Source organism: Tympanuchus pallidicinctus, unplaced genomic scaffold (genome assembly GCF_026119805.1).
Source record: "Tympanuchus pallidicinctus isolate F22 unplaced genomic scaffold, pur_lepc_1.0 scaffold5, whole genome shotgun sequence".
Classification (NCBI taxonomy): domain Eukaryota; kingdom Metazoa; phylum Chordata; class Aves; order Galliformes; family Phasianidae; genus Tympanuchus; species Tympanuchus pallidicinctus.
Genome location: NW_026294769.1, coordinates 2,369,541 through 2,397,003, shown reverse-complemented (window position 1 = coordinate 2,397,003; position 27,463 = coordinate 2,369,541).

The following is a 27,463-nucleotide window of genomic DNA, read 5'->3' as shown; positions in this document are numbered from 1 at the left end:
TCATACCGTCTTTTTGCCAAAGGCATTTATGGATTTTGTGGATATGAAAATGAAAAAAAATTTTCCATCCTTGGATTATTTTTTCCCATCAGAAGTAACCTTTTCTTCCAGAAAGCAAAAATTCTTTGAGAAAAATTAATGTGCATGGAAAACTTATTCTTGTGCCGAAACTGGCTTTTTGTGATAAACCATTACATATCCAGAAGACCCTGTAAAGTTTAAGAATCTCATAATACTATAATACAAAATAACCCTCTACAAGATGCATGGAATATACTAGATGCACAGTTATTTTAGACAGCAGCAATATCTTAGGAGTAAAGATGAACATTGCACTGTAGCTTTAGGTGACAACACTCAGTGCTTAGTCAGTACTTTGAAATCTTACAGACCTTGAGGCCATGATTTGATCATAATTTCTACATGAAATAAGATCTAATCACCACCACAACAACACAAAAAGATACTACTTACTGTTTTTTCAGTCAGATGCTAGCCCTATGCAGTTTATTCTCACTGCATCTTTTCGTCATTCATAAAAGTTATTATTTCAGATGTGTAATTTGTTGTTCATTATTTATAGTAAGAGTTTTTAAAAAATAGTTTTCTTTTGATTCAGCCTAGCAATAATCTATTCCCCTCCAACTTTCTGGCAATGTCCAGTAGGACTGCATTTAACCCAGTATCAGAAGTCAATTCACAACTAGGCAACCAGCATTTTACTCTACTAATAAATGCCATTTTCCACTTTATTTTCATATTAAAAGTAATTGTGCACTGCACACATAGCAGCTAGATAATACAATTGAAGTTCACCATGCCACAATTTCCAAGAAAGCACAACTGAAAATATACAGCTGACACACTGGAAAACTTTTTCCTTAGTGTGATTAACAGAAGAAACTGTCAGATGTGAAACTTTCCTGACTTCAGTCATGAAGTTCAGTAATACAGCGAATACCATCTTTATTATAAAAACAAGTTCAGAGCTGTGCTCAGCTCAGCATAAGCAAGGAACAATAAGAAAGATGGCTGCTCAGTGCGTTTTCTCCTCTCAAAAGCCCTTAAAATGAAGTAGCAGAGTATGCTGTCATGTCTCAGCTTCCCTTCATCTTCATCCTTAACCCATCCTCAACCAATCTTTGTTCAGTTCCTCCTGATAGCGTGGTTCACCAATGCATGAAACAGCAATTCTTATTTCTGCGCCTTAAGACAAACCTGCTTTGTACTGCTTTCCCTCTCCCCCCCCCCCCCCCCCCCTCCAATAAGCACAGAGAATTCCCACATGTGCCTAAAATAAATGCTGAAGCTCTGAGTCAACAACTGTTTCTAGATCTCTGTGACAAAATAAGCCAGTCAGAAATTTCCTGCAGACAAGTCCCAGGGCCTATCAAGGTTAATTTCCTTAGAGAAGAAGCCCCTTCATCTCCACCAAGGACCACGCCAAGCATCACTAATCTTTGCCAACTGTTTGCCACTGAGATGTCCCAGCATTTCTCTGAGAAGCTACCAAACAGCTGCCAAAAATCTGACATTTGCAGAAATACATTACGTTAAAAGCCCTGAAAGAATTCTGGTCAGTCAATAATTGCTGGCGACAGCTTAAGCCATCCCTGTATGCTTAGTAATGCTTAGGAAATTTATTTACTCTAGTTTTCAAAGGGGTTATAGAAAAATGATCTGAATAATTCATCTCCTTTGAACTCTTTCTCAAATTTTGAGGCAGCATTTAATTTCATCACAAGAAAAAAAAAAAAAAAAAAACAAAACACTGGAACCTGGAATTATGCAACTGTGATGTCAAATCAGCTTAGATGGAATTTCTATAAAATGTGTTGAGCACAAAGCACTTTGCAAGACTGAAGTATAATTTTTGAAAGGCATAAATAGGAATCAAGTGTCAAACTTGATTTATGGTGCAATTTTAATGCTTCTGTTTCTTTTTTCCCAGAATAGGGACTGCATAAGTGTTTAACTTCAGTAAGACCAGTAGATACCACAGGATTTCTTTTCTCTTTGCTTGGAGAAGATTTTGCAGACCTAAAGGCCCTGAGTCAGGGACGTACTAGGAAAATCCCATTATGTAAGGTTCACTGCTGCTTATCTTGCTCCATCAAGGCACTAACATAAAAGTGGTTTTGCTTTTAGGGATGATAAATAGAAAATGAGAAAGCTACTCGTTTTGTATACAAAATGAAAAAGCCATTTATACATATTCCTGAGCCACAAGTGCAGTTTGCTGCTAAACAAAAAGTAACACTATATTTTCTACGGTGGCAGGAGGAATAATGATTTGTCGATTGTTGAGGAAAAACAATTTGGAAAACAGGAACACATCATTACTCTGAGCAATACAATTATTATTTTTATATATATAACAATGTATGCTCTTTGAAATACAAATATTGATGTTTAAAATGAGAGGAATATTAAGAGGAAAATTGAAAATAATTGGAAAGTGATTTCGCTATTTATACTCAGAACACAGAAAAACATTTGAAAGCAACAAAGTATGTTGAAATAGCATATCATAGCATATCGGAAACAAGGAACATGATTTTAAGCTTGTCTCAAACTTTTTTCTTTTTTTTACTGACCATATAGTGAAGACAGTTATCTTAATTGCTAGCACATTCAAGTCACATGTGCCTTGAAGCCTTTTAGCATGAGGTACACAAGAAACTATTCAACAAATTTTTTAGTGGATAACAAGAGCTGCAATATTACCATTCACTTTAAACTTTTGAGTTGTTTATGTAAACCTGTTGCTCAGCCAGATTCAGTAACCAATCTCTCTAATTGAACATAAAATTATTAAAGATTCACTGTTATTTGATGTACTAAGTGTCTCAACTGCAACACAGAAAGCTCAGTGGTTTTCACCCGAGGTGAGGATTACAAATCCAGATTCTATTCTTTCTGTCACAGGCACTGGAAACTGAAACATGTTGACTCGACAATGACTAGGAGTGTATAAGGTAGAACAACAGACAGCTGCTATGAAATCAGTAATAGCTCTCACACAGCTCTGGATAGTAGAAATGGATTTTCTCATATCAAAGTCCTGTTTGTATTGATCAGATACCCAGAAGGAAAAAATGAACATATGGATGGATGGACTTAAGCAACAAGCCAGTTTTCTTATCTCAGCAATGAGAGAAATACTTGTCACACACTTTGTCTTCCTAGTAACAGCCATTTTATAAACCAGAAAGGCACTGCAGAGTTCCTGTAATGTAATCAATGCTGGGAGGCAGATTGTCTCTGGCTTACCCCATATTGTTCAGATCATTCTGTACCATTTCAATATTTTTTTCAAAGTGCTTTTTTCAAAACCATGTAAAAAAAAATCCCTACTATTCTTTTATTTTGTTGTTTTTGCCCCCCTCCCCCCCTTCTCCCCTCCCCTCCTGAAGATGAACAGTCCAGCAGTTTGGACTGATAGCCCTGAAACTGGCCTATTTATCAATTCTTTGAAGGGAAATAGAGCAAAGTAAACAACAGTAAGAACATCCCCTTGCTACTACATATTAACATTCCTGAAGTCCAATTCAAATTCAAAATATTACCTTTCTGATCCACCAAACAGAAATAACAAAAGGTTACAGAACCCTGGAAAAATGGTTTTTTGCATCAAGAAACAGGACATTATCAAAAAGCATTAGGTCACCTTTGCAGTATCTTGAAAATCCTGGGAAGAAGAGGAAGAGAGAACCAGTTGCTCGCCTTCATTTGCTCAATCAGCAGAAAACAGTATTTGCCCTTCCCTTTGCAGCATACTCTGATTTGTCTGACCAGATGAGGCCAAATGTTGGAATGAGCTTTCTCCCATATTATTCCCAGAACCTAAAAATTCCTCTGAAGATATCCCAAGCTATTTCACAGGTAAGTAGGAAGATACTAATCAGTACAAGGCATGCCACCAGGGGTTTAAAAAGAATGGTAACAATATTTTTATGAAGAAAAGAATAGAAAAGGATCAAGGATTGGAAGGAACCTGCAAGGATCATTCAAGTCCAACTCCTGGCTCCACTACCCCCCAGTGGTTAAATCCTATGTCTGAGAGCATTGTCCAAATGCTCCTTGAACTCTGGCAGTTTGGAGCTGTGACCACTGTCCTGGGGAGCCTATTCCAGGGCTCAACTACCCTATGTTGAAGAACCTTTTCCTAACACCCCATATGATTCTCTCCTGACACTGCTCTATTCCCTCAGGTCCCTGTCACCACTATCACCAGAAAGCAGATCTCACCACTGCCCCCCAGTTCCTTTCTGAGGAGATGTCTCTTTGTAGGAACAGGTCATGAAGCCCAAAGTACTATGGTAAACACAATGGAACAACCATATCATAGCACAGATATTTTAACAATGGTTGCAGATCTTTTATTAGATGTCATATACTCACATGTGTTTTCACATATAGCTTTTTGCAGTATTTTACAGTTTCTGATACAAGGCTAAAAAAGATTGGGTGATGAGAAAGATTGATATGGAAATTTGAAAATATTAAACCTTATCCCTTGTCCCTGACAAAGCAAAATGCTAATATGTATAGCATTTAATAGGAAATGCTAACTTCTCCGAATATCTTTTAAGAGAGAATATGCTGAAGTCTGCAGTCTTTTTGTGGTAACTGAAAACATATACAGAAAGGAATAACAAAACAGATCAATGGAGAGTTCAAGTATATAATCTAGAAAGGATGGAAGCTGAAATGCTTCACATCACCTATGCCTTTTCTTCCTGTCCTCTTCAAATAAAAGGACACGTGCTAGTGACTTCAGATTCATCAGAAGCTTACACTGCTGCTATATAATGGTTTCAGACTCACATTATACACCAGCCTCTGACTGTGTATCCTTAACCTGTCAATACTGAAGCCAGAAAAGCACTGTTTGTAAGATGACCTCATGACAGCTTATTGACCATCAATTCTTATGTTTGTACAAGGACTAGTATTTTGAATTCTACATTGTTTACTTGTGAAATACATTACTGTATTTGTGTAGTTAGTACTTTCATTTGTTCTGAACCACTACAAATCCCGTTACTAATTTTTGACTAAATCACAGTAACTTCATTCATATGAAAACGCATGACTTCTTTATGATTATGCAGTAGTTCCACATATTAAACATACCTAGTTGTCTGAATGATTTATGATGCACACATTTTATTCCTTAGCTTGGAATGACTATGGTTACATATGCTAGGGAATTCAATTTAATTACAGCATGCCTATTATGCTCAGGGCAAATCTGTTAAAAGCCTGTACTATGTTTATCCTGAAGATCTGTGTTATGCTTTCACCTTTACAGTAGCCTTCTAGTCAAGAACTATCGAATTTCTGCTGTATATTTTTAATTGGAATATTATAATAATCCTGTTCTGTGCATTGATTATCATGCTTATTGGTCATTGCCATATCCTCTTGGGTAGTCTGCCAAATTCAGCACTATAAACATGGCAGCAATTAATTCAGCTGCCAAGTTTTTTTAGTCTTTTTTTTTTTTTTTTAAACACAAACTGTACATCATTTATACATTGCCAAATTCATACATCTTTTCATATAGGTTCAATAGTTACCAAGCCTTATTAAACATTAAGGTAAATATTAATAAGATTATTTTTCTCTGTATTAGTATTTATCACAATTCTCTTACTGAAAAATAGCGTTATTAGATCCCCTTTTCCACGTACAGTCTTAATAAAGCCAGGTTATATAGAGTCCTTTGGTAAGACTACAGTTTCACACTAAGAGGTGACACTGACAGCAGCAGGACACAGTTCATGATTTTTTTATCCATTGATTATATTCACATGTCTGCAGGGTGAGAGTTGTTGTCATTATGTCATATAGAAGCTAATCTACACTTCAGTAGTTGTAGTGTTTGGGGCACATAGGAGGTAGTGAGGAAGGAATGTTTTGCAGCATAGACTTAAACCCAAACTAGACCATAATAAAATTCCAAGCTAAACATCCACAAAGAGTTATCATGGCAGTACTGGCATGGCCACAGATAGAAACAGGCGAATGTTTTAGGTTTTCAGTACTAGAATTAACAGCTATTTTCCCCTCTTCCTCCAAAGAGAAGAATGAAAGAAAACAGACCTCATGTTAAAATGGCAGATATTTCACTTAGGATACCATATTCAAGATGGTATCCTAAAGATTCAAATACTGTGACAGCAGTTGTACAAAAACCCAAAGGAAATTTCTCAAGCAGTCAAGCCCCATGCTGCTTATTAAGCAAACCATTTCCACATATACTCAGAACTTCAAACACGTCTTTGCTCTTAACATTTACTTTCAAGATTTATAGGCACACTCATTGTGCCTGACATAAATGTTTTTGCACGCATTATGCTTGCAAAATCTTATAACAGGCATACAAATTGATATTTATTCACTCAAAGACAGTAAGTACACTTACGAGTATTGCTTCTGCAGTTACACTAATTTATCCATTTAAGTTTTCTTTCAAACTCTTCTTCAAAAAGCGTTCAGAGAACATGCATAGATTTTTATTGTTGCCAATTTCAAGTATTAGAAGATACAGCTGTAGGGGAACTGCTGAATCACAGCCTGAACCTTGGATTGATCACCTGATGCGAGCAATTTATCAGCCAGAGGAGCACAGGTGAAGGCAATTCTCCTGTGCAGCTGAAAGGGGTGGAGACTGGCTCCACCTCTTCTAGATCTGTTTAAGAACTGGCTACCAGTAGGGATCTCTTCTGGAATTTTGTAAGCATGCCTGGGATATGGGTAAGCTTTCTATCTTTTTGTTATCATAATCTGCTTTGCCTAACTTTCTTGTTTATTTTGTAATTATAACATCTTAAAATTCACTGATTATACATATGGCCCTTTGTCATTATATGGTTATGCTTAGTTATACTTTTACATGAGTACAATCAGATTCTATAGTCAATGAGCTGCTAGGAGGATAAATTAATTTAAGATTGATAAGCACTGATACATGAACTTTTTAGAAAACAAAGAATGCTTTTAACCAATAAGCATTTAGTCAGAACAATAACAGGAGGCGTTATTTCCTCCCACTACATTAAAATCAAAACAATGTTTTGCTAATATTACAATTTTCATTCTGAATCCATTTGTAACACTGTATTTTCCAAAAAAGAGCAGTAGATTTACTTCTAGTCTTTAAAAAAGGTAACACAAGCACACAAAGATTTATTTAATATAGATAAAATTAAGAAAACAATTGAAAAATATGATTATGTTATGGTTTAGGACAAAAATCACAACTACAGTAAATGCGCAGTTATTTTGTAAGACAGAAGATCTTACAAGATTATCTTCTTGTTTAGCTTTTCCTCTTGCATAAAGCTTAAATCACTGCTTTCGTTCTGCTAAAGAACTGTTAGAATAAAGCTGATGATGAAGTATAAGAAATTGGTCAAATATTTTGTTAACTTTCCATAATGCATTAAAAAAGTTACTCTATGTGTTAACTTTGTAAAATCAAGGTTAGCTACACTCTGCTTTCAAGTATTTTCAGACTTCAGCAGATGACTCTGTAGATGAAGTATCTACTAATAATTAACAACTTTGATTGCTCTGAACTTGTTATCAAGTAAAACAAAAGAAATTGGAGAGTACTCTAACCTATATTGATCTATATAACACATTTATTTTTAATGTAATAATTAAAGAAATTACAGACTAAATAATGATAAAATTATTAATCAACTCTGCTGGGACTAAGTGATAAAAAATTACATAGTCAGTTCCGCAGGCCAAACAGCAAGCAAATGAGAAATCACAAAGAAAACAGTGGTGACAGTTTTAACCCAAAGTCCTCTTTTTTACTTTACCAGTAACTTTACAGTTACCAGTGAGGCCCAGCACTTTGCCTTCCACATCACTCCACAGTCCCACTGCAGCCCAGAGGGGAGGGTGGCTGCTGTGTCCAGGCAACGCAGTGTCAGCAGATGCCAGGGTGAAGACATGTGGCTTGGCCAAGCTGAACACTGGGGCTCTTAGGCAGCTCCCAAGCACAGGATCCTGTCCATGCCTTTCCAAAGGCACCCAGCTCCCACCTGACAGTCACAGACAAGGTCCCATGGTACTGGGCTGAAGGAGTACAGGGCACAAATCCATTGCAGGGGAAGGTTGGTAAGCCCGACGCCATTCTGTCCTTCATATTGACTCTAAGTTGAACAACCATTTCTGAACCACTGAAGAGGACAGAGGAGCTAAGTACAATTTGCATATCTTCCGTAATCCACAATGTAACAGAAGGTCCAGATAAAACAGCTAACTAGGCATTTCATGATACCATTTCATCAGAGATCTGAGATCTATGCAAACACATTGAAACAGAATAGGACTCTCATTATCTCACCTCAAAGTCTGAATAACTTGCCAATCGGTTCCATGCTAAACAATGTCCATTCCAGTCAACCACTGCAAACCATTAATATTACAATCAAGTATTTTTTAAAGAAGTCTTTCATTCAGACTGATTCACTGTTCAGGAGTAGACTTTACATACTTGTTTCCTTTGAAATACCTTGGAAATCATTTAGACCCAAGATGATTCAGAGCAATGAAGCTACTTCACATTACTCTATAGCTCTTTATGAATCCCCTTTAACATTAATGCATTATCTGCTCTCATTATGTTATAAGAGGTACTCTCAAAGGATGAAGAATTCATACCAGAGAAATATCACACTGAGCTTTGTTAAATGCACCTTTAAGTTTAAAGAGTATTTCCACTGGTAACTTCATATCACCTTAAAGAATAAAGCATTATAATTAGAAATATAGACTGAGTAGATTTCAAAAAAGGTGAACAGCATACTTTAAGAAACAAGAACAAATAGTTCTCTCTTTTCTTTTACAAGTGTAAAACAAGTGCAGGTTCTTTGATATTTTCAGTTTTACTCTGCTTAAAAGTTAGTGTAGCTGAAGTAAAACATCAGTCATGAAATTGGTATGAGAGGCCAGACTTAGAACTTGAACAGCATTTGAAGTCAAACTCAAATGTGAGCAATGTGAGTCTGATCCTCCTGTTACCTCTCAAACAAATTTAATGTTTAGACTAAACAGTTGATGAGAACTGAGAATGGGGAATACCAACAAAATCATCAGTTTTTGAAGATTCCACCACCATTTCAGCTTTGGGAACTGCCATCACTTCTGGTTAGTTGTAGACAGAGAGTATTTATTGCCTATTTCACTTAATACTTGAACAGTAACCTTAATGTTGCAACTCCCAGTTTAACGTAAAACAGCTCATTCGAAATAAAGCATCTCCTAACAATACTACATGGTAGGACTGATCCTTAGATCTACCAAGAGGATTGGGGGGGCATCTTGGAATTGAATTCAATGATGCTGTTCTTTCTATCAGAAAATACTAGCATCTTAGCAAAAGCAAAAAACCTGTCTTTACCACATTCTAGATAATTCCTAAATAAATAAGATAGGACCATCATTTTGGGGCATTCAGTTTACTGTCAGCGTTGACCAGTGCAAAATGAACAGCAAGTTCAGCAACAGTTAGTTAACAAGCTAACTTCAAGATCTACATGTTAACAGTATTTTTTATTTCTGCAGTGAAAAAAATCTAAAGATTGCTGTCTTATTTGTTCTATCCTTAAAGCACTGTGTCTAAAAATATTCTAAATAGGAATGAATTTTCTTAGGTTTTCACTTAAACTAGTCATAAAATCCCTTAGATGGCAACAATCATACAGAAAAAAAGGCTATTTCTTCATGAGTGCAGATCCAATTTCACTAGCATTAATTTGATTATGATTACAGTGTACTATAATTATACAGCCTGCTGTTCTCATGTTTAAATATATGTATGAATCCAGCAAAACCTAGCTGAGGTGAACTGCTGATAGGTTCTCACATACCTGCCAGGAAACAACCACTTATTTCACTATCAATCCAACATACTAAACTTCTCCTTTTCACTCATACTCTCATCACTTACCTTTCAGGCTTTTTTTTTTTTTTTTAAAAAAAAAGGATAATCAGCCTATGCAAACCAGTCTAAGATGTCTTATTTGAAAAAAGACTTTTTCGTAGCACAGCAACATACTCATTTTAATCTCAAGTCACATTGCCAAAATTACTGCTATCATGAAACTTTTTGTGCTGTATTCAAGAAATAAAATATTCAAATGCTGACTGAAAGTGTATGAAAGTTATTTTTTTCTCTTTGAAACTCAAGTCAGCACATTCCACTCCAGTTATGCTCCTTATTTTCTGCTTTCACACCATCGTATTTAACCAATGGATGCTTGTTCTTTCCTCATAGCAGATAAGACCAAATGAATCTGTTCTCTCCCCTTTTCTTAATGTTGTCATTCCCAGTGTGATTATTTTTCTTTCTTTCTTTGACTTCTTCTTGACTTTTAAACTCTGTTAAAGAGACTTTAAAAAAAAAAAAAGAAAACTTTACAAAGCTGTGCCTTATGTGGGAACTTACTGCAAGCTAATTTGCCTTATCTTCTACAGAAGTATACTGCTGAACATCTCATTTCTTCTTGTCTATTGCTTGTTTATAATTGCATACACTCTTTCCTGTTTTCACCATAAAGGAATGCACCAACAAGAAAAAAATGCTGCTTTTTTTTATTAGCACCCTTTTCTCAAAGGAAATGTCTGAATTTCATAGGATTATTTAATTTTTCTTTCTTCATGCCAATAAATTTTGCAACTTTCATCCATACTGATGAATCTGTGCATATATGACAACTTACAGCCCTGTTTACTATTTATTTACCCCTGTAAATAAAGGCTACAGAGCCTAAACAAGAGCACTCCTTATTTCCTTGGCTTTTAGAATCATAGAATGGCTTGGGTTAGAAGGGACTTCAAGGATCATCAAGTTCATCAATCCCCATCAAAGGCAGGGCTACTAGACCAGGTTACATTGTGTCCTATCTAATCTGGCTTTGAATAGCTCCAGGGACAGAGCATTCCACAACCCCTCCAGGAAACCTGTGCCAGCACCTCATTGCCCTCTCAGTGAGAAATTTCACTGTCTTTTCACACTTTATTACAATATTCACTTTTCTGTAGGATTCGTCATGCATTTTTACCTCTAAGCTTTCAGTATGGATATGCGTGCTGCTAACTCTGTTTACACAATTAAATACATGCAAGTGCTGATGATGCAACCAATGTCAGAAAACAAGTATCCCAAGTGCTCTTGAAAGTAAATGGATTCTATATTCCAGATTCTTTCAAACTTTGCTGCACGAAAAACTAAATATGTAAGTAAGAAGTAATTCAGATTTAAGCCTCTGTTCTCCATTTCTTTTAACCATATTTTAAATATTTACTTAAGCTTTCCCTTCTTCAACTGCAGTAGAGTTCAGATGATGGTAAACTTAAGGACAGTTTGCTTCTTAGAAGAATCCAAATATTCTATCACTTAAAACTCATCTTCAGGGAGGATTCAGCAGAACTGCTGAATGGTTATGCATCACTGTTTTCTTGCACTAAATGACCATGGCCAAAACATTGATGAAAGATGTTTGTGAGGTCACCCGTCTCCTGGGTTACAAGGAGGATAAGTATTCCAATTAGACAAGATGATGTGAGACCATTTCTGAATTACCCTATAACAGAGGGAAAGAGGTAGGGAAAGAAAGGCTGATGTAACTGCACTGCACAGTGCCCTCCAACAAACGTAGCCTAAACTGCACACTGTGGCCTAGATTCACTTTCATAGAGTAAAGCAAGCTATTCCTGACTGGAAAGGTTGAATACTTCACACTACCTCTCAACTCCCACGTTGTCAATAGAGAACTATTTGAGATCTGTCAATAGCTTACGGGTAATCACCACCACATGGTTAGGCTCAGATAATACAGATAACTGTTCAGGCAGTACTTTCCTATGCTAATCTTTATTCTATCTATACCAGGCAGATACATTCTTGAACTGCACTTATGCTGCACAGGCTGCACTAGGGGACAATAACGGAAAGCGAAATACACCCTACAGAGCAGGCAGTTCCCGTGTCTCTGTGCGAGCACAAACATTTTCAGGGATGCCCTGAAAATCTCCCCAACTGGTCCAGCAATGTAGTTCCCAGAGCACAGCTCAAGGGACACCAAGGCATCATTATCATAATTTAGTTTCAGCTCCTCCATTAAAAGAGAATTTGCAGCTTTCCTTTACTGCTGTAAGTGCTGAAAATAATTACTACATGTCAAATTTACCTTACTGTATCAAAATGAGAGCCACACAAGTTATTTGAATTGTAGGAGAGAGCAGCTGTTATTCTTAGAGGCAAACTATTTCATCTTTTTATTTATGCACTTTAGTTATTCTAGTTTCATAAGACATATGCATGGACTAAGTCAGCTCAATAAAAGGTTAACTGAGCTTTTAAGATTTTATATGAAAAGTCCATCCAAATAGGTTTATTCAGTTAAACTGCTTGATCAATTTAGTGGCCTTCAATGATGTTGTCACTGCATCATCAGAGAAGGGAAAAGCCACTGATATCACCTATCTCAACTATATTAAGGCCTTTGACAAAGTATTCCATAACATCCTTCTCTCCAAATTGGAAAAACATACATTTGATGCCATTTTATTGATGAAGAATTTCTTGCAGGATCAATTCCAGAGAGCGGTGGTCAATGAATGGAAATCAGTGAGAAGTGGTGTCCCCCAAGGGCCAGCTCTGGGACCAATACTCTTTAATACTGCCATCAATTGCATTGACAGCAGTGTCAACTGCACCTTCAGATGTCATTTACCTGGACTTGAGCAAGGCCTTTGACATGGTCCCCCATCACATCCTTATCTCCAAATTGGAGGGATATGGATTTGATGGGTGGACCATTCAATGAATATGAAACTGGTTGAAAAGCCACGGACAGAGGGTGGTCATCAATGTCTCTATATCCAGGTGGAGGCCTGTAACAAGAGGCATCCCCCAGGGATCTGTCTTGAGACTGGTGCTCTTTAACATCTTTATCAATGACACTGATGATGGAATCGTGTGCACCCTCAGCAAGTTTGCTGATGACACCAAGCTGAGTGGTGCAGTTGACACGGTTGAAGGAAGGGATGCCATTCAGAGGGACCTCAATAGGCTAGAAAGGTGGGCCTGGGTGAACCTGACAAGGTTCAGCACAGCAAAGTGCAAAATTTTGCACTTGGGCCGCAGAAATCCCAGGCATCCATACAGACTGGAAGGAGCAGTCCTTGAGAGCAGCCCTGCAGAGAAGGACCGGGGAGTCTTGATAAAAAAATGAACATGAGCCAGCAGAGTGCCCTTGCATCTCAGAACGCAAATGGTATCCTGGGGTCCATCAAAAGAGGGGTGGCCAGCAGGGACAGGGAGGTGATTGTTCCCCTCTACTCTGCTTTTGTGAGGCAGAGTACTGGCAAAGTACATTTGGAGTACTGCACCTAAGTGTGGAGCCCCCAGTACAAAAAAGACAGGAAGCTGTTGGAGAGGGTCCAGAGGAGGGCCACAAAGATGATCAGGGCACTGGAGCACCTCCCCTATGAGGACAGGCTGAGGGAGCTGGGCTTATTCAGCCTGCAGAAGAGAAGGCTGTGAGGTGACCTCATTGCAGCATTTCAGAACCTAAAGGGAGACGATAAACAGGAGAGGAGTCAACTCTTTGAAAGGGTAGATAATAGCAGGACAAGGGGAAATGGCTTTCAGTTAAGGGAGGGAAGATCTAGGTTGGATGTCAGGGGGAAATTCTTTACAGAGAGAGTGGTGAGGTGCTGGAACAGGCTGCCCAGAGAGGTTGTGGATGCCCCGTCCCTAAAGGTGTTCAAGGCCAGGTTGGATGGGGCCCTGGGCAGCCTGGTCTAGTATTAAATGGGGAGGCTGGTAGCTCTGCATGAGGCAGTGGGTTGGAGCTTCATGATCCTTGAGGTTCGTTCCAATCCTGTAATTCTGTGATTATGTATGATTCTCAGCAAGTCTGCTGATGACACCTAGCTGTAAGGCACAGACAACACACCTGAAGGGCAGGATGCCATCCAGAGAGACCTAGACAGGCTTGAGCAGTTGACTCAGGTGAACCTCATGAGATTCATTAAATCCAAGCACAATGTCTTTCACCAGGGTTGAGGCAACATCCACCACCAATACAAGCTGGGAGATGAAGGGACTGAACACAGCCCTGCCACAATGTTCTGACTACAATGTAAACTCTATGGATACAGACCAGCTACAAAGAAAAGTACAGCATTTTTGGTGACTTCATTTTTTTATATTCTCCCCATAAAATCCATTATAATTCCATAGCATTGGTAATCGCTTCACAAGTAAAGGTCACGGAAGGGTTGACATGGAAGACTGGGAAGGCATCTGGAGAGAGCTGTACAGTTTAAGACAAATATTATAGGTTCAAAGCTGAGGCTGCTGTAGAACAGTAACTCAGAAAATTGCTGATGCAATGGATTTTAAGCAGTTCCACAAGCACCGTTATTCTAAATAATATAAAATATATTATAATCTAAAAAAAGCCTCTAGCCATCTGTAACTGCTAATACAGGCTTTCAGCTATAAAGTTAATAATCACTTCAATATTTGTCCTTTTTTTTTTTTTTTTCTTCCAAGCTATTTTAAATTAGATCCACTCAGTATACGCAAACCTGGTACAAAAGTTTGAGGATTTTTGTTTGCTTAATAACAAATTAGTAGGAAAACAGGTACAGTTTTTGAGCTGTTTCAAGAACAATTCTCATCATAAGCATGAGAATAAAGGAGATCCACATGTATATTTTATTTACTCTAAGTAGTTATTCTAGTTTATATCTATAAACTACATAATCCCGTGTACATGCTTCATCCCAGTAAATAAATAACCTTGGGCTACCTTTGAAGTTTTCAACAAGATAGAGTGACATTTAAGAAGTTCATTAAAAAATTAGAGAAGGATAAGAATGAATGACAAATGAAGACAAAACAGCACATACAAAGTTCTAAAAGTTATGTAACAAAACTTTTTTACTCAGACGAGAAGAATTTCATTAGGGTCTAGCATCCCTCGAAAGAACCTGTATGAAAACTGATCATTGCTTGGACTGTAGAGTACATCAGAGATGCAAAGGAACAAATAGAGCATCACAAAACTGAAGTACAAAATTTCTAGCTTACAATATTCATCTGGAACAATACTGTACCTACAACGTACTGGACAACATGACCTCAGAGGTCTCCACATCTCTAATTTCTTTGACTCAATGAATAAACATGAACCTAATCAGTACAGGTATAGTGTTTATCTAAGCAATAATGTTTAGCTAACTGGAGTACACAAGGGAATCAACTGCTTTCATGCTGCTGATTAAACAAGATCAGAGTGCTTTAAAATAGGCTTTCAAGTTTTAATTTGCAGGCCTTTATATGAATTTACATTGTAATAACCTGTTTATAACCTTGGGCCTCTGAAACAAACGTTTAGATGAAACTTTTAATTATTATTCTAAAATAAATGAGTTTGCAAAATATGAGAACCGAGGATCTTATTCAAAGTGTGTAAGATTTGCATGCTTCTAACTCGTTTTAAGCCTTTTCAGAAACTCGCTTAAAGAAATTTCAGAGGTAAAATGTTATCAGTGACTGAGGTTTAAATCCCAGGAACATTTTCAACTATGTAATGCTGCTGTGTATCTTAAAAGTTCGCATTTGATGTATTCCCTCAGATAAATTTAATTTAGTTGTAAATGATAACCTGGCTCTAAATTCACATCACTACACTTTTAAAGACATTTTTTGTTGATGACTCAATACATTTTTTTTCCTCTACCATTCAATTATTCAATCTTTAAAGGCAAATCAAGACTTTTCAATATATTTGTAAGTTACTATTACTAGTGTCTATGTTTAGGATTTTACAAAGGCAGTTGTCTTTCCTTAAATATCTGTGCCATAAACCAGCATACAGGAATGCTTTTATAGGAAAGGAAACAGGTCACAGATCCAGTCTGAGTGCATTCCCTATAAATGAATGTTTACCAGCTGTGTAAAGCCAGTACCAACACTTAAAGCTCTAGATATAAGCTCCTTTCACCGTTTTTTTGTTTGTTGCTTGATTGACAGTCAAGAAAAATAACACTAGGTCTACAGAGAAAAGCATTTACTCTTTCTTTTAGAAAGAAGAGTAAAAACACAAACTGTTAATGGTTAGTAAATGAGAAAGAACACTACTGGACTTTGCAATCCATGTATGAACTTGCATAGCAAGCAGGACCGTAGGAATAGCCAGCCTTACCAGAGGTTTCATGGCTTGTCAGAGTGTATTGCAGATGGTCAGTATCATGAAGTGTTGTACACTCTATGATTCTGGTCTATTACTGAGGCATTCTTCAGGTTAGAATTGCATTTGATATCCCAGCACACTGACATTATTTCAAATTTTCAAGTATACTACAGCTCCCAAGGCACCTGTTCACAAGTTCCATCCACTTAAGACAAAGTTTCTTCCACTTGAGAGAGCTCTGAATGGAATCATTCAGGTGGAAGAACAGCACTGAGAGCATGTGTGGCATCATCTTTGAGCTGGAAAAAATATTCAGACATGTTCCCTCGCTATCATCTGACAATCACCACAAAATGCATTTGGTTTGAGATCAGAATGTCCTCTCCTACTATATCACAGGTTTTACTTTTTTAAAATCAAGAAATGCATGCACTTTCATATTATACTTCTCCTTTGGTCAGGTAGCTCTTTAGATATACTCTTTATTTTTTTATTTTAATTCACTAAGTGAAATTTAAATCAATCTACTTGTTTCCTATTTTACTCTTAACTTACTGAAATTTTCCCTTTCTTCCCTTGCTCTGCCTTTCCATCTTCTACTCTGCCATCCCTATCTTCATTGTTCTATTTTTGCTCCACCATTTCTTTTTTTCTCCAAACATTCAATTTCCAATATTCAATCATCCATAACACTTGAGTAGAATATATAAAATTAACAACGTTTCCAAAATTGAGATCAGAAACTTAAGTTAAAGATTGAAATTTAAGAGAAACTGGAGCTAGAAGAGAACAATTTTACACTTTGAAAAAGAAATCTACAGTAAGGACTAGAAATCCTACAAAACAAAGAATCACCAAATACTGCCAAAAGTTTAAGAACACTTTAAAATAGCCAACTCAAGTCAAATAGGCTAAGGTAGTAATCCCATCACATCTATGTTTTCTGTTACAAAGAAGAGACAAGGAAGAAATCTCTACAAATATAAAGACATGCAAGAAAAAAAAAAAAGGTTTTAATTGAAAATTACTTAAACTGAATAATATTTTCCTTAGAATACTGTATTTTACAGATGTGGACTTCAGCCATAAGGTTTGGAGATTGACTTTATATATACTCACTTGGAGAGAAGGGAAACCATACAGAGGGACCTGGACAGGCTGGAGAAGTGGGCCCGTGAGAACCTAAAGATATTCCGTAAGGCCAAGTGCAGGGTGCTACACATGGTTCAGGGCAATCCCAGGCATTCATACAAACTGGGGGAATTATGGATTCTGCAGAGCCTCCTCTGTTCCCCATCCCCATCTATCAGTGCAAGGGGCTGTGTGCCCAGGGAGCAACTAATCTTATTATTAAAGACTGTGGCAAAGAAGGTATTAAGCACCTCAACCTTACCCTGATTTTTGGTCACTATGTTGCCCTCGGCATCCAACAAGGGATAGAGATTCTCCCTTGGCCTTCTCTTACTGTTTATGTGTTTAGAGAAATATTATTATCTTAAATAGATGTAAGAAATCAACCTATTTTTAAAGTGACTTTGGCACTGTATTCTTGAATAAAAATATAAGCAGCACAGAAAAAAAAACATGAAACACAAAGAATCGAAACTAATCATAACCATATGTCATTCATATATATGTTTTTCAGTGCATTGTGCTAAACAATTCCACAGTACAAATGTAATGAAAATAAGGGATTACTCATACAGAATAATTTTCACAGCAATGCCAGAAATGGAAAATCTTTGCCCACCTTCAGGGTAACTAGAAAGTGTAATCAAGATTCTGCATCTAGTACTGCCATATAAGTTATGACTCTCTAAAGAAATAGACTGTTGAAATAATCATATTTATTTTTAAGACAGAAAATTATGTCTTATCAGCATGACATCACACTACTGATTAGTGGTCATAAGACTGTAATTTAAAAACAAAAGAACACCTGCAGTTGAGATTCAGTTTTCCTTGAAGTGCAGTACAAATCCTAGAATGTTACTGTAATGAATAACATTTTCAAAGTCAGACATAAACAAGGAATGCACAGACATTAAAAACCTTTATTTTCCACTGTTTACAGTATTTTATCACTGCTGAGCACCCAAGCATGATAGTCTGTTCTTATTGCTGTTATATAGCCTATCAGCTTGTGGTAGCTGTCTCTCCTGTTTTTCCCCCACTCGGAGCACATGGCTGTGAAAGCTTTTACTGACAGACTGGTTGTTTGACAGCAGTGGCATACTGGAATGTATGGAACCAAAACCTAAGTTTGCTTTTGGAGTCAAAATGTGAGCAACTGTGCCAGTTGGAGCAGCTGCATGAGCCTAATCTTCTGGGGGCAAATAAACATACCATCAACTGCAGAATTCACAGAGTTCTTTATCAAGTGAAGTCCCAAAGTACAAAAATACCCCACATCTGACCATGAAGCAGACTGCTACATTTAAGATACTTATCCAGAGTTTCTTTTATATACAGTGGAGATTAATATGACCTACAGAAATTACTTATGTCCTGGAAATATCATAGATGTGTAAAATAAGACAGTAAAGTAAGGCAAACTGTCCTATAATTGTCCCTTCGCACCCATTAGCTAAAAATGGATACAACAATGATTAACAGTTATAGATACATCCAGCTGAGTCAAATGCCATGACATTTTATGGTGTTTTGTGCCTCAAGAAACACTGTCAATAATCCAGCTGAAGTGCCTCCATATCAATGCATGCAGCAGAGGAAAAGAGCAAGACATGACAGCTATGGTGCAATTAGAAAATCATCACCCAATTGCCACCATAGAAATGAGGTGGGATGAATTGCACAACAGCAGACAGTGAGCGATACAAAATTCTCTAAAGAGATAAGCAGGAAAGGAGTAGCAGAGGAGTTGCCCTCTATGCTAAGAAATTGATAGATTGTGTACAGTTGCCTGAGACAATCAGCCATGATCAGATCAAGATCTTATAGGTAAAAAATAAAAAGATCAGGGATCAGACCAACACTAGACTGGCTGTCAGGGGTCTACTACATACTCTCAATCAAAATGGAGGCTGGTGATACATGATGCCCCCTAGGGATCAGTCTGCATGACGAGTACTCTTCAAACTCTTTATCGAAGACATAGATGACGGGAACAAGTGCACAGTAAAGTAGCAACTACTGTCCCCCCACCCCAATCTCAGAAACAAAAATATTACACAATTAAACCTCAACCTTCCAGGGCACCAAAACCTAAAATCTTATTTCTGTGTTGGTGTTTCAATATCACCTTCCTGAAATGTGACTTTTTTTCCCCTAAACAAACTTTTTTCTTTTTTCTTTTTTTTTTTTTTTTTTTTTTTTTTTTAAACAACAGTATATATCATCAGCAACCTCACCCAAATATATATATATATTTTTTTTTTCCAGAAATCACCAGATTTTTTTTTTTTTTATATCCATATTATTCCTACACTCATCTCCATCTCTGGATTTGTCCCTAGTACTTTAAGAATAAGAATACAATACAGCTTCTGCTCTGTACTTACCCGTGAAGTGGAGAAACCTCATTTTCTTCCACATTCTGAAGTTAGTAACAGATATACAAAGCTTAATTTATGTAGTTGTGCACTGCTGAATAAGAAATATATTCTGGCTTTATAATACTAGAAGTGACCCCCACAATATTAGGATAACTAACATTCTATAGAAATCCTGTCTTTCATGCCTTGAGAAAGGAGATAGTTAGAAGGAAAAGGAGACTTGAAGTCTAAGGTTAATTTAAACAGCGGTAGGTGTATGAAATGTCTGAGGAATTTGTAATGTTAAATTTCTGGCAGGAATTGATTAATAGAGGAGCGAGTGGTGAAAGGAGTATGATTAATAGCTTCACATGACTAATTCATTAGATTGCATATGATGCTGTTACATATTGCCTTGCAGGATCCCTTGGAATAGAGGCACATTTTTTATTCTGAAAAAAGTGCTGGGCCATGCAGTTTTCTTCTGCAATTGCTATGCATACCAGCTGTGACAAGTATAGTCTGGAATTTGGGAACTTTTTACATGCCTCAGCCTCCTATAGTGAGGATGCTCAAGATACAGCTACTTCCCAGGAACAGCTTACTCTACTGGTGCTTCCAATGACAGCATTACTGCGGCTACACGCTAACATCTCTCACCAAACAATTGATACAGAAGTGCAAAACAGGAGCCAATGCTCAACAAAAATAATCACTAGATTCCATTTTAATCCAAATCCAAGCACACAGATCCTCCCAGAGAATGTTTAACTGTAGCGAGATTAGGAGGAAGGAGCTGGTGTCACAGAATAAGTTACACCCACTTACTGGGCAACTTCATGTGCTTGACTATTTATAGTTGTGAAGAAGAACTTTACATTTTTCTTTAAAGCTTTAGAAGCCAAGTAGAAGACTAACCAGAAGGCTTCTATTTATTGGTTACTGCAACATCACATATACTCAGGACTTCCTCAACCCTCTCTTCCTCTATGAAATTAAAACCCAGAAAGCCTAGACTCATTCTGAAGAACTTACTACAGAAACACCCATTATTACTGTTGTTTCTACTTAATGGAAAATAATGTTTTCATATACATGTTTTTACTTTTAGAAAAAATAAACGTTTGTTTGTTTTAAAACAAATATATCATTCTCATTCACAAATAGAAAATATTCAAACTGTATTCAGGAATCTGGAGAAAAATGGTTCAAATTAATTGGCAAAATACTAATGTAACAATAATTTGAAGTTATTTAACAATCCTTGACTAGATACTCAAGCAATCACTACATTATGACTGAATAATTCTCCTTTAAAATAAAATCAATATGAAGCTCATGGAGAAAAAGCACTCTGAAGTCTCAGAACACATGTAAAGAGGGAGTGCACTGAATATGAAACAAATTATAAACCAGCAGAAAAATCACTAAGGGAAGTAAAAGACACTAGAATGAAGCCATTGTCAAAGCTGAAGTTAAACAGGAAAGGGGCTTAGTGCCTTGTGTTTCCTTAGTAAGTTAGAAATGAAAGTAAAAGAAAGTAAATGAATGGAAAAGACAGATGTGGTGTTTCACTGAATAAGTAGAAAATGGAATATATCTCACAAGCCAGAAAGAGGCAATGATACAGCATCACAGTACAGAAATGAAACAACAACTCATATCTACGGAAGTTGCTTCACAATAGCATACATCTGTCTTCAGAGAGCAGTTGGGGCAGGAACACAAAGGCTCAACAGCACTTAGTGCATTAGCCAGTGTTCAAATCCAATGAAAGAAAGTTCCATCTATACATTAAAGAGTAAATGAGAAAAATCATGGAATCCTTAGAATTGAAAGGACTGTTAAAGATCATCTAAGAATCTATCATTTGTAAGGGCATATAGCAACAGGACAAGGGAAAATGGTTTTAAACTAGAAGAGGACAGATTTAATGAGATACCAGGAAGAAATTCTTCACTATGACGCTGGTAAAACATTGGAACAGGTTATCCAGCAAGGTTGTGAGTGCCCCCTTCCTGGAAGCATTCAAGACCAACTGGATGAACAACCTGGTCTAAAAGGAGGTGTCCCTGCCTATAGCAAGCAGTTTCAAACTAGATGATCCAAAATGTTCCTTGCAATCCAAACCGTTCTATAACCTAGTCCAATTTCCTTGTAATGAACAGGGACATCCACAGTTGGATCAGGTTGCTCAGAACACCCTCCAGCCCAGCCTTGAACGTTTCCACGTACAGGGTCACCACCACATCACTAGGCAACCTGTTCCAGTACCTCACTGTAGAAGACTCATTCCTCATATCTAACATTAATCTCCCCTCTTTTAGTTTGAAACCATTTCCCCTTGTCTTACTGCAACAGACCCCGCTAAGGAACCTGTCCTCTTCTTCCCTGTAGCTCCCCTTCAGATACTGAAAGACTGCTATCAGGTCACCTCTTCTCCAGGTTGAAACAACCCCAGCTCTCTCAGCCTGTCCTTGTAGGGGTTGTCTGTGTTCCACCCCTTGGATCAGTTACTCTCCTTCTGTATGGGCTCTAACATGTCTATGCCTCTCCTGTACTGAGAGGACTGCACATCTGGATGCAGTAGCCCAGGTGAGGCCTCACCAGAGCAGAGAGGCAGGATCACATTGCTTGACCTGCTGGCCTTGTATCTTTTGATGCAGCCCAGGATATGGTTGGCTGTCTAGGCTGCAAGGGTACATTGTTGACTCATATCTAGGTTATCATCCACAAGTACTCTAAAGTCCTGTCTGGGAGGGCTATGCTCAATCCTTTCATCTCCCTGGCTCATACAGATAACAGATGTTGCCTCAACCCAGGTGAAAGACCTTGCACTTGAATCTGTTGAACCTCATGATGTCTGTACAACAACTACTTCTCAGTCTGATATAGATCCTGTGCAAAATACTCAGTACTTGTTTCAGTGTTATAATAAAGAACTTACAGTAATGCTAAAGAATTAAAGGATTAAAATATAATTAATGATAGTCTAGGGGAGATAAAAGCAACATTACTTTTGATAAAAATATATCAAGCTATTTCCTTAGCAGGAAGTATCAAGTTATTTACCTATCATTCTTCTTAGCAACTGCCATCTTACTGCACAGTATTTCAGTTAAAAGGACTCAGAAAAAGTGATAGTAGATTAAGAAACAGATAATCAGAGAAGGTGCATTTCTACCAGGATTTCAGAGTTCTAACCCCACTGTTGCTTAACATTTTATCAAAGACTTGAAAGGATATACAAATTAATCACTAATAACATCCATAAATTATATGAAAAATTAATCTAATGATGAAGTGATCTTGACCTCTTGATAAATTGGGCACAAGCCAAAAACTAGTGCCACGACAATTGACAAATATTAGTGAGGTCAGAAGACCCCATAGAGAAGTGTCTGAAACAGCTTTGAGGAATTGACCAGCAGTAAGTAGTAATAAAGCGTTCCATGTAGCGTTTAAAAGGCATTACATCATATAACACTAAGAGCATTTACTGGATATCTGCAAGAAACAAGAAAATCTGCCTTGCTACCATGAGCTAGCCCAAGTGAATTAGCTTTCCCTTTGGAAATGCACTGGCTGCCGTGTACCCATTTCTGATGCCATATTGTCATGGTTTTTGGTTTTTGGTATTCCATATCATAACATCATGTAGCACACTGGAGTTCAAGTGTTAATGTTCCGATTCCAGATACCTGTCCCTGTACGACACAGAAGTCATGGGATCTGGCCCTTCCTGGTTGGGTGGTCTCCTACTGCCTTGAAGTGGGTGTTGGATGGTGCTTTCCTAGCCATAACAAGCTTTTCAGTTTTGACTCAGTCTCAGAAATTCTCTCACTCCTATTTTATTTGATTAGTCTCAATTTCAATTAGATTGTATTATATTGTGTTAGCTTGCATTCTGATATCACAGCTAGTAAAATAAGTTTTCCTCCACTGATTGTTGTTGCTGATTTTTTTTCCTTCCTTGAGCCCAGCTCCCATTTCTCTATCCCCTTTCCCTCCTGTTCTGTGGGGCTGGGGGGCCCCAGGGGCCTACTGCCCACCTGTCACGGGCATAGATTGATCTAGTTAACTCTGTGACATATATGGAAGAGTTGAATGACCATAACTATAAGATGGCTGATTCCACCTTGATGTCATAAACGACAATTCTAACAAGAGCTGGCATATGGAAATATTGTCATCATGATAGTCACCTTCCTACATTAGGGGACAAAAGTTATATTTTAGGAAATTTGCTTAGAATTAAGTTAATTAGATTCAAAAGATACTGGCATACTCTTATGTAAAATACAACTTTCCAAATGACTCAGTACAGTATTCAAATCCAAGCGATGCAAATGCAGTACAAGAGATGTAATTTGTTCTATGAGTCATATCATTTACCATATACTCATCTTTACAGACCTATTTATATCAAGTCAGCATACTTGCTGTAATTACTGTTTAGATTTCTAATACAAAGTGCCCTCCACTGTAACTCATTTCTAATACAGAATCAAAATATTAGCTAATCTCTATAATCTATTTCCATGGCTGTTTGTACAACTGTGGGTGTTGAAAGACCATTAGTAATACAGTCACAAACATAAATGAACTGCATGTTAAGAGTCCATATCACAGAAATATACATTCCTCAAGGCCCACAGTTCAGTGATTTCCTACTTCCTGCTATCTTGGAAGTCAGACATCTTCGCCATGTTCAAATCAGATTAACATCTAAATCCTTCATTACCATTACTATCTGTACATCTACATCTTATTTCTCATTTTAGAAAAGACTTATTTTGTGAGTAGCTACATGGAGGTTACATGCTCAAGGTGCAAGAATACTAATCAACAGCAGACATCTACTCTGATCAAACTGAGAAGTCCAGCTCAACACAAGACACTTCCCCATCATCAGAATTTATCATGTAGAACCTAACTACAGCAAATCACATTAAATGTTTGCATCATTTTTTTCCCCCCTCTTAAAATCCAACATGGAATGTTGTAGGAAGAACAAGAACAGCACACAGATTTAATGTTAACTTCGTGGAATGCCTTATAGCTGCAGTAACTTGTGGTTCAGACTACAAAGGAAATGCCTGTGAATTCAGTGGACATGGTGGCGATGGGTTGACAGCTGGACAACATCTTAGCAGTCTTTTCCAACCTTAACGATTCTGTGATCCCTGTTATTTTATGAATCTTTTAAAGTCCAGAAGCAATAAGTTTTCCTTCATAAAAATCCCATCCTTTCAGCTATGTTTTAATCATGCGTTTACTAATTTTACTTTTTAAAATATCTTCCATTAGATAGCATAATCAGTACTTGTCACTCAAGTCTCTATTGAAACCTTTTAAAAAGGGCATCACATATCACTTCCTGGCCTCTCATGTCACTGTACATTGAAAATAGTTGAACTAATGTTGCAGTTTCATCTGGCAGGTGGCTCAGCACCACACAGGTGTTTACTCACACCCCACTTCCCAGTGGGATAGGGGAGAGAACTGTAGAGAATAAAAAAAAAGTAGACTTATGGGTTGAGATAAAACTATTTGCTAAGATAGAGAAAATGAAAAGGATAATACTTATGACTGTGTATATATGAATGTATGTAACAAGTGATACACAGTTGATTGCTCTCCACACACGAACCAACACCCAGTTAGACTCCCAGCCAGCATAAACTTCCTTTGCTTCCTTCAATACTTCTTTTCCATGACATCACATGGTATGGAATATCTCTTTGGACAGTTGAAGTCAGCTGTCGTAATTCTGTTCCCTCACAACTCCTTGAGCCCTTTGCTGAGAACGGCCTTGGCTTTGTATGACACTGCTTAGCAGTAACTTCGTACATTAACATCTTATCAACATTGTTTTTCTCCTACAATCAAAATATAACATCTCAACAGACATTCTGAAGAAAGCAGTTCATCCCAGCTACAACTAAGACAACTACGAATTCTGGAAAGCTTTACAACTTTGATGAATATCCTTTACCATACTAATTTTGGGTTATTTTCTCTATCTGCTCCATAATTGCCAACAACAACTCTTTATCAGTTTTCCTGACAGATTAAAATAAGTATTCTCCAAGCAATGTAGTCTCTCCCCTCCCCCCCTTCCCAGTGGTCTTACTCTCTTTAATGAAGACATAAAAAGGACTTAGCCTTACAAACTTTTCAGCTCTCCTTCTGATGGATTGGAAAATATTTCTGACCATACCTCATACTTTATGAAAATTATTCATTTAACTCTGGGTTTTGTCTAAGTACTTTGCATGCAACTTCCTAGATTTTGTGACCCCTTCTGTTTTCTCTACCCTTTGACTCGCATCAAAGTACAACAAATTAGAGACAGAACTAGGTCTGGATGTGCAATCTTGGACCATCTCAAACTGCTTTGTATTTCTTAGTGTGTATTGGTGCTTACTTTCTTAAAGACTTAATTTAGACTTTTTTTGAAAAATTTCAATATCTGAATATCAGATATTTGTCTACAGGTGAGGCTCAGTACTGTATCCAATTCTGGACTCTCTAGCAATCTCCTCAAGAGTCCAGCAGAAGGCCACAGAGATAAGAGGCCTGGAGCATCTTTCCTATGAGGAAAGACATCACGACTTGGGTCTTCTCAGCCCTGGGAAAAGACTGAGAGGGGATCTCATTCACGTTTATAAATATCAAGTATGGGAGGCAAGGAGACAGGCCAACCTCTTTTCAGTGGTCTTTGGGGACAGGACAAGGGAAAAATAGACATAAAATGGAGCATAGGAGGTTCCACACGAATATGCAAAGGAACTTCTCCACAAGGTTCTCATTCCAGTGACAGAGCACTGGAATGGGATGCCCAAAGAGGTTGTGGAGTCTCCTTCTCTGGATATGTTCAAGACCCATCCAGATGCCTATCTAGGCAATCTGAAGTAGGGAGCCTGCTTTGGCAGGGGGTTGGACTTGATCTCTGAAGGTCCCTTTCAACTCCTACAATTCTGTGATTCTATGAAATGCACGTTGTTTGGCCATTTCAAACAGCAGTTGTGAGCATTTTGCTGTAAGAGCATACTAAAAAAAGCAAAGAGAAGGGAAAAAAATCATGGGATATCAGCATAATAGAAGCCAAGCACTTGTGTGAACTAAAAATTAAGGAAGGCATAAACACTGAACTTATACCCTGTGTTCCAGGTCTGCACTGTATGTATTAAGCTACACTGAAAATCCTCAAGTCTGTACAGTATAGATTTGTATTTCATTTGCAAATGTACCTGAAACACCTCAAGCTAAGAATCTGCATTTGTAAGAGGACAAATTAAGACAACTGTAAATACAGCATCATACTCAATTTTGATAATATTCTAGATGAGTGGTCAAAATAGAAAAAAAGCACAAAAAAGGATAAGTAATAAAAACGTTTTGTGGACAGAGTAATTTAATAAGTCCCAAAGAACTATAATTACTTTCAAGAGTGAAATAAAAAAACCCAGAAAATTAAACCATCATAGCCAAGTCACAATAGAGACATCAGCACCCCTACACACAATGTTTCATACAGACAATCCATCTCTGAATAGAAGGCAGAGATTTCTATTCTCGTTTCTGCTCACCTCACATGTTTGACCTCAGGCTTATAACCCAGCAGGGTTATCTACAGCTGAGTGACCTACTAATCACGAGAGTTACAGAGTCAGAATTTCAACGTTTTTCTATTTTGTATATTTCTCTCAATATTTTTTTCAGACA